This window comes from Acinonyx jubatus, chromosome E1, assembly GCF_027475565.1.
Source record: "Acinonyx jubatus isolate Ajub_Pintada_27869175 chromosome E1, VMU_Ajub_asm_v1.0, whole genome shotgun sequence".
NCBI classification, from domain to species: domain Eukaryota; kingdom Metazoa; phylum Chordata; class Mammalia; order Carnivora; family Felidae; genus Acinonyx; species Acinonyx jubatus.
Window position 1 is genome coordinate 48,637,892 of NC_069397.1, and position 14,434 is coordinate 48,652,325.

Below are 14,434 nucleotides of genomic sequence, written 5' to 3' on the forward strand. Positions count from 1 at the left end.
CGTTCGGAGTAACGGTGATTTTGACCCATTTCTCACTCTTTCTAGCACATCGCAGACAGGGGCAATGTCTCGTTCATCTCTGTCCCCCTTCCAAAACCCAACACAGCCCCCTGCCCGCAGAAGGCACCCGTGTTTACTATTTTTTTTTTAATTTTTTTTTTTAACATTTATTTATTTTTGAGACAGAGAGACAGAGCATGAACAGGGGAGGGTCAGAGAGAGAGGGAGACACAGAATCTAAAACAGGCTCCAGGCTCTGAGCTGTCAGCACAGAGCCCGACGCGGGGCTCGAACTCACAAGCCGCGAGATCGTGACCTGAGCCGAAGCCGGTCGCTTAACCGACTGAGCCACCCAGGCGCCCCACCCGTGTTTACTATTGAAAGAAGTCGGAAGCTCTCAACCGACACATGCCACGGCTCGAGCCTATTTTTGGTGTCACTGGGTTGCAAAACATTTCAGGGATTTGACGGTCTGTAATTCAAAACGAATCTGGTCTTTCCCCCCTTGCCCTCAGAGAAAACTTTCTGAAAACTTCTTGACGCTGGATCCTTAGCATTTGGCAGGTAAGAGGCGCTTAATAAACATTTGTTGAGTGAATGAATGTGCTGCTAATCTCACACACACTGAGCGCACCGCTCGGTAAGAACCACCTACTGTGTTTTTCTGGAAGGACAGTTAATAGAAACCACAAGCTTACTCGGGAGAAGCTGGTGTCCCTGCTTTTTGGATACCATATGTTTGCTATAGTATTAACATCTCCAGAGATCCTACCTGCCATCCTTCCTTCTTAATAACGGAGTCATCTTTGGAATTTCCCGGCTCTCCGGAGTCAGGACTGCCTAGACCGACCTTGGGAAATAACCTGTGTCCTTTCTGCTGAAATAACTAGTCTCCCCTTGGCATCTGGACACGCATTCCCTTCCAAAAGCAAAATGCGGAGGTGCCAACCTCTCTCAAGCATACCTGTTTCACTGTGCGCCATAGAATTTATATTTTGCTGAATTCGGGGGTTATGAGGCTGTTATGAGAAAGGACACTCCCTCTGCTTTAAAAGCTCACACTGAGGCCCCCTGCGGAGGAATCTGGTGGTAATCCATTAATTATTTTCTAACTACCTGAATCCCGGCTCGTTTCCTGGAGCTGTTCACTCCTGAGTAATTCTAGAAGGTGCTGTGCTAGGGCCCCTGCTCCATCACCTAGGCTAGGACGGATGATCTTTGGGAGTTGGGGGAACCCTGGCCATCCGCACCCAGGATCCTGAATGGAGAGACGGAGGTGGCATTGCGGCTGTCAGGGACTCAGGCAAAATGCTCCCGGTTGGAAACTCAGGTTTGTGGTTGCTAAGCCATAGCATCAGAAGAGAGACAGAGCAAGGGTGAAATACTCCAGAGTCACGTGGTTTCTTCCCAGCTAAGCTCTATGTTTCTTAAAAAAAAAAAAATTTGTTTTTTAACGTTTATTTTTGCGAGAGAGACAGAGCGCAAGAGGGGAAGAGGCAGAGAGAGAGGGAGGCACAGAATCTGAAGCAGGCTCCGGGCTCCGAGCCGTCAGCACAGAGCCTGACCTGGGGCTCGAACTCATGGACCAGACCGTGAGATCGTGACCTGAGCCGAAGTTGGACACTCAGCCAACCAACTGAGCTACCCAGGCCCCTCTATGTTTCTTAAAGACAAGGACCTGCCTTGGATTTCTTTTGCTTCCGTCTAAGTATTTGGCAAAGCGCTCAGCACACAGTAAATGCTCTACAAATAATGATCCCAGGATGTTCGAACAAATTTCCCCACGGCAAAGATGCCATCAGCCTCTGAAACGCTAGCATCGAAGCTTGGTGGGGGAAATCTCTTGAAAGCGGGAACTGCACTGGAATTTGATCTCTGTTAGAACAGAACTCAGAAGGTTTGTTTTGCTCATCTTGTGAATTTCCAAAAGCACTCTGGAAGAAAATTTTAAATGCATTATAGTGAGCCTTTGCGGGACTTGGCTTTCCACTTAAATCTGTGCCCCCGCTTGATCCATATGTCTGTTTCAGTATCCTTATCCTTGACATTGGTCTTAGAAAGAACATTTCTTCTGAGTTGTTGATTGTGGTGGTGATGAGTGTGAAAAATGCTCCTTTGGACTGTTCTGTGTCTCCCGTGACCAAGAAGGATCCAGGTTTAGTGGGGCATTTGGAGGACCATTTTTAAGAAAAAGAGCACAAAATCATGAATACCACATTAGGCACGAGAGTGGCTATTTATTAAGAATAGGAAGAGATATCAACAAATTAAGAGTGCCTTGAGGATCCAGAACTCTTTCTTCCGAGATTCCATATTTACCTGGAAATGCGTCTGGATTGGCACCTGGCTCCTTCCATAGCTAGCTTTCTTCCAAGCCTTCCAGCTCCCAGCACCCGCAGGGGAAGTCAGGGAGCCTGGGCTGACGCGTTATCAGCATCATGGTGAATCTGCTTCTGCCAGGCGAGTGCAACTCACAACCCAGAAATATTTACTGAGTTCCTAGCATGTCACTTTCAAGCACATTACCTTAGGGAAGTCTTTAGGGGCTCCATCCAACGGACCTTCCCCATCCTCCTAGCCCACTGCTGAGTACAAGAACGTCAGAACAATAAATAGCACTGAGCGGAAGCGATTGAGGCCAAGAAGGCCATGGGCTTTTGGAAAAGGCTTTTCTGTTCACCATTCGAATAGACTTTGTTTCTGAGAGCCAAGCATTGAGCTCCTGCTGGTGGCACATGCTCACTTATAGAATCGTGTAGAATGACCAGCCTTCCGCAGACTGCTTGACTCATGGTCAAACACCCATGGTTCGTCCTACGCAGGTCACAGGATGCTGACTGATGTCTCCCTGCCGCTCTGCCCCATGGGTCCAAAGGGCGTATTTCCCATTTCTTCCCTTTCTACTCATCTGCCTCCTCCTCTGTTTATCTCTGTGCCCTCGAGGCCAAGGGAAGCCCACAGAAGCCGTGATGCAGTATAGTGACCTGGGCCTGCAGACCCCAGAATGACTTCCCCTAACTGTCCTCATTTCCTCATTTCACTTCCCAAAACAGAAATGCACTCACCCCCAGCGTCTGTCCTTCAGCTCCGAAGGTGTATCTGCTTCAGTCAGCTCATGGATTGAAGCTTGATTTTTAGGGGTAGCCAACAGGTGGTCATGCTGCTGTATCTGTAAATTAATGGTGCATTTGCCAATCCAGAGTGGGGTGGGAGGAGGCAGGTCCGGAAGTCCTCAGTGCTGGCTCTGCCGCTCACAGCCAGTTACCTGACCTCTCTGTGCCTCACTCCCGCTGAAAAGTAGGGATGCTAAATGGACCCACCTTACGCGATTTTCACGAAGAGTGAATGAATGGATTGTTATTTGTGTGCGCTGTTATTACTGTGAGTCCTGGGACTCCATTTTCATAAGGGCCTGTGTGCCTCATGCCGGTGGGGAAGGATTTTGTGCCAGGGCCGCTTAATTTTCCAGTTGTCCGATTTCTGCGCACAGCGGGGGAAGTAAGAAGAACCCTGGTCTGCGTTCGCCGGGCTGGTTCCTGCACTAGGCTGAGTAATGGCTCCCCCAAAGATATCCATATCCGAGTGCTGACAGCTGTGAACGTTTCCCAAAATGACCAAAGGGACTTGCAGCAGCGAGCAAGCTGGGGATCCGGAGAGGGGGCGACGATCCTGGATCGCCTGAATGTGGTCACAAGTATCCTTCTCAGACGGACACACAGGGGAGAAGACAGAGAGTGGAGGAGAAGGCGATGTGACCAGAGGGGCAGAGATCCGCGCGGGCAGGGACCTGGGGTCACGAGAAGCTGGAAATGGCAAGAAATGAGTACCCCCCTGGAGCCTTGGGAGAGAACGCGGTCTTGCCTACAACTTGACTTTGGACTTTTGGCCTCCAGAAAAAGCAAGGAAATAAATTGCTGGTTTTTTTTAGGCCGCCCAGTTTGTGGTAATTTGTTTTTGCAGGCACTAATCCGGTCAGCCGGGGGCAGGTACAGCCGAGCGAGCCAATGGAAAGAAACTACCAGCCACGGGTGGTTCTCAGCACCGCTATCCCTGAGAACGAGTCCAAAAGGGTGTCCCCTAAGAAAGCACCTTTCCCACGCCCAGGAGCTGGCCCTGGGGGAAGTGGATGTTAATAGGCTGGAGAGAAGTTACTGCTTCTCCATCTGTCCCCAATTCTGAACCTTGGCTGCATGCTAAACTCTTTAAACAGATCTGGCCGGACAATGAAAGAAGCTCCCAGAAAGACACGAGAGCCCGGTGGCAGGCAACAAGGGGATGCTTGTCCGGATCCAAATCCGGGCTGCTGCGCCCTTGACCTCCGGCTGCTGAGACACCTGTTGCCGGCGCCCTTGGCTTCCCCGGGCGCTCTCGCACACGGCGGTAACTGGGAATCGTCAAAGCACCGGAGCTTTTGCTCTGGGCCAGACGCTTCACGAGCACTGGCTCGCTGCTTGTCCCACCTACCCACTGAGGCAGGTCCACCGTTAGCCCAATTTCATAGATGAGGAGACTGACTTGAGTTAGGGACCGGTCTGGAACTGGCTCAAGGTGATGGGGCTGGCGAGTGGCAGCTGCCAAGCAGGGACTCAAATCTCACCAGCTGCCCTCTGAGGGCACCTCTTCGTCGCCACTCTGGATGCCTGTACCATCTTGGGCCATTTACCACCCTCTGGCTCCTCGTGCGGGGGCTTTGAAGGCCCATAGATGCAACCAGGAAGCTCAACCAGGTAGAGACAGCATCGCTGTACCCATCCGTCACACTCGGTGGTGGGTACCACCGAAGGCATTAGCTACGTGTAGGTGGGAACTTAAGGCACAAGATGACTTGCTTAACTGACGCAGAAGTCTGAGATACAAGAAGAAACCCTAGGTCCTCATGACCCAACGTGTGAAAAAAAAATAAAGATCTTACCAAAGCTCAGAGCTTGTTGATTTTGGATGGCTTAACAGAATGGGCTAGATGCCTCTGGCGACCTGGAAGGACAGTCCAGGAGCGGAGACTGTGACGTCAGGTGGAAACTTGCTTCTCTGACTTCACAACAGATCCGATCTGTTAAGACCGATCCCCAGAGATGTGAGTAGATTGCACACTCTGGAGAGGAGTGCGCGAACCATCCCTAGTCTAAGGGGTCCTCAGACTCAAGTCGGAACGAGTGGATCCCTTCCGCTTGGGCTACAATTCCCCGATTCTAGTCCCGGACATAAGCTAAGCACCAGAATGACTAACAGACCTCACGGGTTTGTTAGTAAATGTGGAAAGGGCTGCAAACTATAACCTCTCTGGGCGAGCCGCAGATGTGGGGAGACAGTAAAGGCTCTGGAAAGCCCTGCAGCCAGCCCTCCCCAAGAGCCCTTCCTTTACACAGCACGTGTCAGCACCCACTGGATGCTGTATTGCACACAACACCCTTGGAAAATATTAAATATTAATACTGGACCAAGGAACCCCTCAACCCAAGCACGATGTGATGATTCATAGAGCAGGGGTCCCACACTGTCACCCATTATTTCCATAGGACTGTCACCTCTGAGGAAGACCAGAGGTTCTCAACTAGAGGCAATTTCACCCCCCGAGGGGATGGCGATACTTAGAGACATTTTGCGTTATCATTGGTGGGGGGAGTGCTCAGGGGTGCCGCGGAACACCCGATGGGACATAGGAGAGCCGAGCACAACAGAAAATTGGGCCAAAATGTCAGCAGTGCTGAAGTTGAGAAACCCTGGGCTGGAGCCACAGAATCACTAGGAAATAAAGCACTGAATCCTCTGATGATGACCCGATCGCTACGAGGGGTTCTGGACTCTGTGCAATTTAATATTTTCCATAGACACCATCAAAGCCTTCCTTGGGGCCTCCTACCCTCCTCTCTATCTCTGTGCAGCAAAAATTAAAAATGCTGCTTAATTGCTTTAAAAAACAACAACCCAGTGTGAGTCAGCAATCAGTCATCACGTTTCTACCAAACTAACAAGCATGTTGACAAAATCCTAACACACGTGTTACTTGTAAGAGATGCGGCATTGATCCACTTACCAAATGTCCCAATTTTGGTTCTTTTCATCCTCCAGTTGTGTAATCCCCCAAGCAACAAATCTATGTTTCACACACACAAACACACACACACACACACGCACACACACCCGCGCACACGCACGCACACGCACACACACACTGTTAGCCGATGATACTGACATTGTGCGGACATGTGTCTTCTCTGGTCTGTACCATTTTCCTGAGTGCAGAAAACAGAAATGTGGTCTGGGGCGCCTGGGTGGCTCAGTCGGTTAAGTGTCTGACTTCGGCTTAGGTCATGATCTCACGGCTCGTGAGTTCGAGCCCCGCGTCAGGCTCTCTGCTGACAGCTGGGAGCCTGGAGCCTGCTTCGGATTCTGTGTCTCCCTCTCTCTCTCTGCCCCTCTCCCACTAATGCTCTGTCTCTCTCTCTCTTTCAAAAATAAATCAACATGAAAAAATTATTATTATTTTTTTTAAAGAAATGTGGTCTAAAGGCAGTACTCAGAGTGGACCAAGAGAAAGGAGGAACTTTAAAAATCCACACCCTGGGTCCTCTGATAATCAAAGGTTGATCAGAACATATTTATTTTCAAAAAACGTGTGAGCTTTTCCTTACTGCTTATCACACAGGCACGGACATTTGAAGGACAGAAAGATCTGCATGAAGGGATATTTAACTACAGGGGGTTGTAGTAGAGGGCTAGGCTGGGAGCACATATTTCATGGTTTGTAGGCAAATTTCCTTGTGGCTCACCCACAGCTGAAATTCTTTCAAGTCCTTGGCCCATGAGCTAGCGCTAATTTGCATGGTATTATTTTTTCCATCGGTTTAACAAACTGAGAGCATGATTGCCGATCTTGGCCTGTTTTCCTCCTCAGCATGAGCAGTGACCCGTGTGCGGGAGGATGATTTATTGAGATATTAATTTGTTTTTTTTTTTGTTCTTGCAGAATTTCTCCCACCCCCGTTCTGAGAAGGTAGCTGGGCTTTTGCGTTTGTCTCCGAGGGTGTTTATGATCTAGGACCGAGCACGCACTTTGGACAGGCTACCCCACTCCTTCCTTCTCTGGCTTTTTTGACTTTTGGATTTCTGGGAAGCCTAAACTCAGTGAGGGGATACGCTTGACAGGGGAGTTTGACAGAGACCAGGAGGTGCCTACCGAAGCAGAGAGTATTGGGGAGGTATGCAGATTCCCCGAGCTTAGGAAAGGTGGCTTTGGGGTCGTGTGTCTGGCCTGTTTCCTGGGGGTGACCCAGTGTGGTGGAAAATGCCTGCATAGCGTGCCTAGGAAGGTGCATTTCAGGTACCAGAAACCCCCCTAGTTCTATACTTGCACTTGAGATCGTTCCAGACCCCACAGTTTCCCACCTGGACGAGGCTAGGTGATGGGACGTGGATTAGGGGGTCCTCCTCAAGTGTTCTACCACCGGAAAACCTTCAGGCCATCCCCCCAACACTGAGGGGGTTTGGGGAAAGGAGATCCCGTGATGGCTTAGATTCAATTCCCAACCAACCCAATAGGAGTTTCATTTCATTTGACTTTCTTTCAAGAAAAGTTTCATTTCATATGATTTTTTTTTTTTTTTTTTTTTTAGGAGAAGAAATCAGGGTGCCTGGGTGGCCTAGTGGGTTTGACGTCCGACTTCGGCTCAGGTCAGGATCTTGCGGTTCGTGGGTTCGAGCCCCGTCTGGGGCTCTGTGCTGAGAGCTCGGAGCCTGGAGCCCGCTTCGGATTCTGTGTCTCCCCCTCTCTCTGCCCCTCCCCCACTCACGGTCTGTCTCTCTCTTCTCTCTCTCTCAAATAAACTTTAAAAAAAGAAAAAGAAATCCATGTTACATCTCCCTCACACCTGTGCTTGCGGAGTAAAATCAGATTTTGTTGGAGTAACAATTTCATCCGGAAATCTCAGTGGGTTTAGCCCAACGAAGCCTTCTCTCTCACTCACGTGCCTACTTGTTTAATGAAGGTCACAGCACGACTCAGGGACCCGGCTTTAGGGACACACCGAGATCCCAGTGAGTGGCCTTCGAGGTCATCACAGGGAGAAAAGAGAGGCACCAGCTGTTAAGGTCTTTGGCCAGGAAGTGACATAGTCACCCCAACTCCCATACCATGGGCTAGAACCAGTCATAGGGCCTCCGCCTGGCTGCAAGGGGGCTGGGACACAAGGGGAACACGTGGATTTTGATGCCTCTGCCGCAGTCTCACGGTACTTAGTTCACATAGGATGACTTTTTTTTTAACGCTATCAACTTGCGTTTGTGTAGAGCTTATTAACAAATGCATCCGGGGGGTTCTTTGCATGGATTATATCTAGTTCCCTCAAGCCCTGTGAATACGTCATCCCTCCCGTCTCCAGAAGAGGAAATTAAGGAAACAGCACGGGAAATGGAAAGGAGGGCCGAACAGCCAGGCCGTCTGACCTGAGCCTTTTCTGTTCTTCCACCAAAGCCTGAAATCAGAATGTGGGGGAGACAGCCTATCAGTAACCGATGTTCCCCCTGATTATAAAAGCAACATTTCTTGGTGTAAAAATCAAAAAACAGAGGGTGCGGAGAAAGCAATGCTCCGTCAAGGGTTTATTTAGATTCCTGCCGGGGCCTCCGTAAAGACAGGGAGAGGTCATGGGGGAGACCGCGAAACACGCTGATCTGTTCACCAGCGGGAAAGCAGGGACGGTATCGAGATTTGAGTGAGATTTTTGCAGAATGGGCAGATTTCACAACACAAACTCGTTTCTATCCGGTTGAAATACAATCACTTCCTCCTCTCGGAGCTGGCTTCATGCTGTGTTGCAACAGATCTCTTATTTTCGCGGGGGCCACCTGGATTCCCAAGCCCATCCTGACCTCATGGGGTCACTGCTCTGGCTCAGCGGTTGAGTAAGACCTAGCCAGGGTGACAGGGGCTTCTGAGCTGGAGGGGACCCCAAGGAGAGGAGGCCTGAATCGGAAGGGGCGTTTCAGGACCCATTCCAGGCACAGGAACCGTGTGGACAGACCTCCGTTCTGATGAGCAAAAATCAGAGGAACCAGTGATCCGAAAGGGGTCTACGAGTCGGAACAATGGTAAGAAAACTCGCTCACCTTGACGCGGTGCCTCCCCTGTGCCAGGCGCTATTTTAAGCACTTTGCAACTTTGAGCTGTTGAATCCTCACAGAAATTCCGTATAAAATCAGTGTTGCCGTCACGACTTCCTTAAAGGCACGGGGACCAGATGACTTGTCCCGGGTCACACGGCTACAAAGTGGCAGGGCTGTGATGAAACCCAAGCCTGGAATCAGAATGTGGGTGAGAGATTCTACCAATAACCGATGTTCTCTCTGGTTTAAAAAAGCAAATTTTTTTGGGGTGTAAAAATAAAAAAGCAGGTCTATGGTGTATAAGGACTGACAAGTTGAGCTATTTTTAATTTTTATTTATTTATTTACGTGTATTTATTTTGAGAGAGACAGAGAGGACGCGGGTGGGGGAGGGGCAGAGAGAGAGAGGGAGAGAGAGAATCCCAAGCAGGCTCCCTACTGTCCGTGTAGAGCCCGACGTGGGGCTCGAACTCACGAGCTGTACGATCGTGACCTGAGCCGAAACCAAGGGTCTCTTAACCGCCTGAGCCAGCCGGGCGCCCCAGTCGAGCTATCTTTTAAAGCTTTTTTGGTGCTTCTAGCCGACCCGACAATAGCGATTCATGTGTCCGCAGCAGACAGGTAGGGAGCATTTCTGCCTTGGGCATGTCTGGGCCGTGATGCAAAGGGGCATCTGAGAGCTCCACCCGCAAGGCCTCCTGCCCTCCAATCTCACTTCAGATATGCTTCCCGGACTCGATCTGAGACAGGAGGCAAAGATCAAGTCAGTGTGGAATTTCCGCCTTTGAAATCCGGTTTCTAGGGGAACCTAGCCTGTCTGAGCCTTTCTCTGCGACCCAAGGTGGGCGTAGTAACAGTACCTCTCTTGTGGGGTTGTGGTGAGAATTAAGTGAGATAGTATGCAAAGGACACAAGCCCTGTGCCTCGCCCCGAGCGCCCAGAGTACGTGCTCACCAAGGGTCGGCTACTGTCAACGTCACCAACTCACCAGAGGCACGGCCAGACGGGAAAGAGATCAGCCTGTTTAACTGGCTGAAAAAATACTCAGTGACAAGACATGAGAAGAGAAGAATTAAAATGGCATCTGCCATCTACAGGACTCCTGTCGTTTCAAGTCATGTGACCGAGGACCGTTTGCTGACGGACCCGTTTTCGCTCAGAGCGTGGGTGCAGGGGGTGGGAAGGGGTGCGATTTCTTTTCTCTTTCTTTTAAATTTACTTACGTATTTTGCGAGCCAACACAAGCGGGGGAGGGGCAGAGAGCGAGGGGGAGAGAGCGAGAATTCCGAGCAGGCTTGGCACCGTCCGGGCGGAACCCAACGCAGGGCTCGAGCTCACGAGCTGCGAGACCGTGACCTCAGCCGAAGTTGGACGCTGGACCCCCCAGGCGCCCTCGGGGTGTAATTTCTGAAAGAGGTAGGCTAATTGCACATTGACCCGGTTCTGTGTTTTCTCCGCCTGCAAGCATGAGGCATTTGACGTCCCGGTGACCACGGACAAATCAATACGTGTATTTTCTCTCTCTGGACACACCGGGGCTTCCAGACAAGCGGGGGGCCCTGGCTGGGCTGGACCCACGGGTGTTTCACCCTAGCAATGGAGCTGACCCCGGCTGCTGAGTGTCATCGACCTGAGTATCACACACACATGAGTAAGGCTGGATACGGACAGGTAGCAAGTTGTCCGCATGGAACATAAAACAATGTACCACATGAACCGGGCACCCTGCTCAGTGTGGGACAGACCCCGCTACCCCTTGGGGGTGGGTATTACAGCCCCCCACTCCTGACCCGGACGCTGAGGTTCCAGGAAATGAGCCTCAGGCCTTTGGGCGCCTGGAGGCAGAGCTGGGATTTAAACCCAGAACTGCCTAACTACAGAGCCTCTCAAGTACTCTTTTTTCTCATTCATTTACCAAACATTTATGAGGCACCTGTTGTGTGCAAGCAGCCTTTTAGGTACGGGATCACACTGCCAAAGAGGCGAGCAAGCCTCCGTCCAGCGGCTCCTGTGGCTGCCGCAAGAAATAACCCCAAACGTGGTGGCTTTCCAGAAATTTATTTTCTCACCGTTCTGGACTCCCAGAGCTTGACATCGAGGTATCAGTGAGGCTATCAGGCTCCTTCCAGGAGCCCCGGGGGAGAATCCATTCTTTTTTTCTTTCAGCTTCTGGTGGCTGTTGGCCTACCTTGCCTGGTGGCCACATCACCCCGGTCTCTGCCTTCTTGGTCGCACTGTGTCCTCTTCTGTGTCTAACCTCCCTCTGCTTTTCCTTATAAGGACCCTTGTTCTTGTTTTAGGACCCACCCAGATTATCCAGGATGATCTCCTCATCCTAAGATTCTGAATTACATCTACGAAGACTTTTCTCCCCCACCACCCCCTAAGATACCAGTGAAAGATTCGGGGGGGATTCGGATGTGGATATATCCATTCAGTTTGATACAGTCCTTAAACGCTTACGATCTAGTGAGGTTTTACGCTAAGCAGATCAATAAACAAGAAGGCGTTAAATTGTGTCAAGAGCCCTGATGAAAATAAGGCAGGAGTGGCAAGAGAGAGTTGGGGACCCGTCTAGGTTGATGGGACAGGAAAGATCCCTGTGAGTGGGCAGTTTTGAAAGGAGATCCAAAGGGCAAGAAGGAGCCAGCTGTCTCCTTTGGGGCGCAAATATTCTGGCCCATCTGCTTGTTTCTGTTTTTGTTTTGAGAGGGAGAGAGAGCGCACAAGTGGGAGAGAGAGGAAGAGAGAGAGAAAGAAAGAGAGAGAGAGAGAGAGAGGAAAATCTTAAGCAGGCTCCACACTCAGAACAGAGCCCGACTCAGGGCTCAATCCCATGAACCTGGGATCATGACCTGAGCCGAAACCAAGAGTCAGAGGCTCAACCAACTGAGCCCCCCAGGCACCCCTCCATCTGCTTACTTTTCTATACTTAACGAGTAACTGATGTTTTTGGATGAGTTGGGCATAGCAACCCTCCCCGCCGCCAGGAAAGTCAGGAGGAAGCATTTTTGTAAGTGCAGACAAAACAGTTTTCATATCACAGTTCATGAGTAGCCTTAACAGATCGCTTAGCTCTGTTATTGCCAGAAAGAAGGGCCATAGAACAACTGCCATAAATCCAAGCTCATCATTTCTGGCTGACCTCCTCAGACCTTTTTAATGGCTTTACAGCTCATAACAGAACAGAAAACCACCTCATTCGGTTACATTTTGCAATGAATTTAACCCTCGGGGACCACTAGTAAGTTCTACTGCTCAAATTAGGCATTCGATCGTTGCTCTGTTGATGGTTTTTTTAATACCTAACGTGGGCATTTGGTTATTATCTATTTTCATATTTTTCCAGCCCCAAATCTTGCAGTCACATGCTACGGCATATGGCTTGGAGGTACTGATTACCCTCTGGCCCATCTGTCACAGCAGATCCACACGTATCTCGGGAGGATCCCGACTGCCCTTGGAACTTGGGCTCCTCGCTGGGCACAGGTCGGTGGCTTTGAATCCACTCACCCGTCTGGTTTGACCGTGACCTTCTTCAAGAGCCTTTTGTTTTTATCTCCAAGTTTAGCCAACAGCCAAGTCTGTTTCTCTGCGCTGAATGTCAACCCTGACGAGCTGCACCCCAGGTGCCTCCAGGAGTTTGACCCTAAATGCGCTGCCACTCAGTGTTGATCAGAAGCTCTGCTAAGACAGCGGGAGGGGTGGAGGACTTCCCCAAGGGTGCACCTGCTCCCCATTCCCCTGGAACCTCAGCGCTGTCGATTTTCTCCTTAGATAAGACAAGCCGGCAGGCCTGTGTGCCGGGAACTGGGCAGTGCGGCCCATGGGGACATGACTACACGTACTTGCTCTGGGACACAGTGCCGCTCATGCTGGGGAGTGCATGGAGTCACTGACGGGACTGTCTTCCAAGGTGGAGGACCCTGGTCCTTACTCACAAGGTGTCCTCTGAGCGGTAGGATGTGAGGGAGGAGGACCCCGGGGAATTGACGGGAACCCTATGGTCTTCCTGGGCCACAGGCTAGCATTCGCCCTGTAGACACGACTGATGGGTCTCCGAGCACAGCTAACTAACTCTGGGGTGGGCAGGTGTTCACAGAAATGCTCTGAGAAGCTCGTCACTCTAGGCCCCATCTGTCCTATTTTCCCTTGGACTTGTTTTTCTCAACTATTTTACATTTATTTTATTGTATTGTATTTTAAAAATTTTTTCATTAAAAAATTTTTTTTAATATTTATTGATTTTTGAGAGAGGGAGAGAGAGAGAGAGGGCAAGTCGGGGAGGGGCAGAGAGAGAGGGGGCAGAGGGTCCAAAGCCGGTTCAGCTGTCAGCATGGAGCCTGATGTGGAGCTTGAACTCATGAACCACGAGTTCATGGCCTGAGCCAAGGTCAGACGCTTAACCGACTGAGCCACCCAGGTGTCCCTACATTTATTTTAGGAGATAGATCATAACGATGTTTATGATCTATCTCATCATAAAATAATGGGACAGTTACAATGGTAACTGACGGCCTTTCTATTCATAACGGTACGGGGGGCAGGGTGCTCTCCCCAAACACCTAACGTCCAGGACCTAAATCCCTGGAACCGGGGAATGTGACCTTGTTTGGAAATGGCATCTGTGCAGATGTAACACAGTTCAGGATTTTGAGAAGAGATGGTCTTGTATTATTCAGGTGAGCCCCAGATGCAGTGACACGTGGCCTTCGAAGAGAGACACATGGGCGGAAGAGGAGGTGATGTGACTGTGGAGGCAGAGCTTGGGGTGATGCGGCCCCGAGTCCAAGAATGCTGGCAGCTATTCTTGTAGCAAAGGACTTGTGCCCCCCCCCCCTCCGCCTCCCCAGAGCCTCTGACACCTTGGTTTCAGATTCAGCCTCCAGAAGTGTGCAAGGAAACATTCGTCACTGCAGCCCTAGGAAACCAATGCAGTGACGGAATTCCCTTCTCAGAACTTGCTCAGGAAATGCGAAGACCCAATGGCTCAAAGACGTGGCTGCCAGCTTCTGAGACGCGGGGCGTTATCTCAGGCTCGCAGGTGTTGCCAAACATCTCGTAAAGTATCTCTGCCAAGGGGTCCAGGCCACGGAGCAAAAAAGTGTGTGGCATTAAAATCCTTCCTTGATGGCAGGGGTGCCTGGGTGGCTCAGTCGGTTAAGTGTCCAGCTCTTGGTTTCAGCTCAGATCATGATCTCGTGGTCGGTGAGATCGAGCCCCATGTCAGGCTCTGCCCTGACAGGGTGGAGCCTGCTTGGGAATTTTTTTTTATTTATTTATTTTTGAAGGAGAGAGAGAGAGACAGACAGAGCGTGAGCAGGGGAGGGGC

The 14,434-nt window shown here is 50.5% G+C and overlaps 1 protein-coding gene and 1 long non-coding RNA gene across 6 annotated transcripts in view; one reads left to right on the forward strand and one right to left on the reverse strand.

The window, feature by feature from the left end:
- FAM20A (FAM20A golgi associated secretory pathway pseudokinase) overlaps positions 1-14,434 on the reverse strand; it is a 50,969-nt gene that overhangs the window by 23,434 nt on the left and 13,101 nt on the right. Inside the window, exon 1 of one of the 3 annotated variants that reach the window (XM_053211522.1) lies at positions 4,913-6,359. The exons of the other annotated variants lie outside the window; for them this stretch is intronic. The gene's annotated coding sequence lies outside the window, so the exon portion shown is untranslated. Of the gene's footprint in view, positions 1-4,912; positions 6,360-14,434 lie in introns of those variants that run through there. 3 annotated transcript variants of the gene reach the window in all.
- Positions 6,450-14,202, forward strand: LOC106975346 (uncharacterized). Of its 3 annotated transcripts, none has more exons than XR_001430301.3 (4): positions 6,450-9,087; positions 9,180-9,310; positions 12,880-13,060; positions 13,785-14,202. It is a non-coding gene; the product is annotated as an uncharacterized LOC106975346 (long non-coding RNA). The 3 variants fall into 3 exon arrangements; XR_003416756.2 differs by having other exon boundaries at positions 6,452-9,087; positions 12,880-13,018; XR_008293949.1 differs by having other exon boundaries at positions 6,456-9,087; positions 12,880-14,202.